Source organism: Brassica oleracea, chromosome C5, assembly GCF_000695525.1.
Source record: "Brassica oleracea var. oleracea cultivar TO1000 chromosome C5, BOL, whole genome shotgun sequence".
Taxonomy (NCBI): domain Eukaryota; kingdom Viridiplantae; phylum Streptophyta; class Magnoliopsida; order Brassicales; family Brassicaceae; genus Brassica; species Brassica oleracea.
Window position 1 is genome coordinate 30,185,576 of NC_027752.1, and position 2,866 is coordinate 30,188,441.

At 31.3% G+C, this 2,866-nt stretch overlaps 1 long non-coding RNA gene across 2 annotated transcripts in view; it reads left to right on the forward strand.

Annotated features, from left to right (window-relative positions):
- The window catches only part of LOC106296146, a 15,523-nt gene that overhangs the window by 11,249 nt on the left and 1,408 nt on the right, over positions 1-2,866 (forward strand). The window lies entirely within an intron of this gene.

The window sequence follows — 2,866 nt, forward strand, 5'->3', positions numbered from 1 at the left end:
AAAACCATATGTAAGATAAAAGTCAAAATAATTCAACTGTGAAAACAATACCCTTCACTTTTTCAAGAATGTGTTCGAGGGAAAAAATAAGGTTTTTATGTCATAATTTGTTTAATGTCCACTAGAGAACATTATATTAACCTAAAATATAAGAAGTGTGTATTCTTTCCCTAAATAAAAGCTATGAAATTACTTAATATTATTTACATATATATGGCAATTAATGATTATGAATAATAAAGATTTGATAACAATTTTTGCATCCTTCTTCATTTTGTTTAATTTTATATTATTAAAAAAATAAACAATCACATTAATTATAAAAATGAGGAAACCTTATATGTTATATATTTTTTAAACGAATTTAAAATACAAAAATGAGGACACCTTATATGTTATATTTTTCTTATATGTTAGATTTTTTCTTATATGTTATATTTAAAATTTTTAAAACGAATTTAAATTAATGTAAGTTTTCTTTAAGTATACGACTAAAAATATTAAAATGACATGTATCAATTCGATGGTTGATTTGAAAGCTTTAAAAACTATATGTAAGATAAAAGTCAAAATAATTCAACTGTGAAAACAATACTGTTCACTTTTTTCAAGAATGTGTTCGATGGAAAAATAAGGTTTTTATGTCATAATTTGTTTAATGTCCAATCCGATCAACCCATGATGTATTAATTATACTTTTGTTCCATTATTTTTAATAAAAATTGATCCGATCCATCGGAAAGAAATTATATAATAACAACTAAAAATATTTTATATATATAAATAAAATGATCAAATATATAAAAGAAACTATCGATAATATATACAAATAAATTCATCGTTGCGCAGGTCTCAGTATATGTGTATTACATTTGTAGATACAAAACGTTATTATTGTTTAGGTTAATGGTCTGCCTTAGTCCATTTGGACTTTCGAAAATGTGGTTCGGCCCAAGAATGGTCATATTTTATAGTTTATTTATTTATTTTGTTTTGTGAATTACAAAAAGACACGATTTGCTCATCTGCTTCCTTCTTTAATCGGTTCTGCAACCAAACGTTTGCATCCATGGTTCTCACTTTCTTCTTTCTTTTGTTTTCACTTGTTTTTAATGATTTGTATACTATAATTATATCATATCTACAAATATAAACAATTTTCAGAGAATTTTTAGCTTTCCGAAAACAACATTACGCGGCGGCTACGTAACCGTATACCACGTTCTCGCGGTTAAAACACGGGTTAGCGTAGAATCCATCCGAACTGGCCAAACTCACCATAGTGACTGCACGATTTATTATTTTGCGGACGATTACTCGGCAACTCGGCCGCTTTTTAGTACAAGGCCCACATCTAATGGGTCTTCTTCCACGCCCACTCATTCCGCATTGAGGCGTGCTTTAACTTTTTAGAGATTCTAAATTCTTGTTTAGTGTTCATACAATCACCACATGACATTTCTTTTTCTTTTGATTTCACTCGCACGATATCGCGAATCACTTCTCTTCTCGATAGATCATTCGTCTTTTCACTACTACAATTCAAACACGTTTTACTCTGGAATTCTTTCTGAATGTATAATATTAAAAGTAAGTGCATTTTAGATATATAAATAGCCAAATCAATTCTTTTAATTTTGTCCATGTACTATAAACCGAGATATTACAAAATCTTTCAAAAAAATGTTTTAAGTATATAGAAGGGATATGCTATATCTAGGTACTGTACAACCTTCAATTATAAGTAAAAGATTAAAAACAGGCTACCTATTTTTTCCAAAACAATGGTTTCTATAGAGCGAAGCTTCTTCAAACCACAAACATTGATGTGAATACTCGTTGGCATAGTTCAGTTATATTGTTTAGACCTGGACTTTAACGTCTTTATCTTGCTGGTATCTTAACATAGCAGAAAATGTCCCCATTTTTAAGCCATCCAGATAGTGCAATAGCTTTTTTTTGGAACACAATTTTCATTAAATACTTAAACATCTGAACTACAATTAGAAATAGAGTTTTTCAAAACTTTACAAAGATAATACAATAAAATATAAGAGATAGCAAATACTCTAAGACAGAATGATAGCGAATTTAGAACAAGTCTCGAATGTGTTAGAGTAAAGGTCACAACACCACCAAAATTTTTAGAAATAGTCACTATAAAATGTGATTTTGACACCCAATCCGCACTTCGAAATATCTTTATGCTGACTTTCGTTTCATTTTCAGGCATAAGACAATAAAACATAAGAGATAACAAATAGTCGAAGATAGAATGACAGCGGATTTAGAACAAGTCTCGAATGTGTCAGAGTAAAAGTCACAGTACTACCGGAATATTTTGAAATAGTCACTCTAAAATGTGATGTTGACACCCAATCCACACCTCGAAAGATCGTCATGATGACTTCCGTTGCATTTTCGGGCCCCAAACAGACTGTTACACCAAATAGCATAACGGTTATAGAAATAGGAAAATACCTATGTTAACAATTTGAGAGAAAGGACTCCTCATGGAAGAGGCAAGGGGTGATATGTTTGCTCCTCAGAAAAGAAGCATGATGATGAGCCCCGTGAATCCACCAGTAAATGGGGGAATGGCATACTCTTCAAGCAAGAGAGGTAAAGTCTTGTGTGTACAATAATCCTTAGAAAATTAGCCAAAAAAGCATTTCTTCCACAAGTAAATGGACTGTGAAAACTATTGGATTAAGATTATGACATTTGAACTCTAATGGGCTTACCAAGCCCATGTTCATATTTGCAGGCCCAACTTTGTGGATCTCAAGGAAAGATCATGCTAGTGAAGTAAATCAACGGAGTGAAACGGCGGCGTGTACACAGATGGGATAAGTCCAGTGGAGTG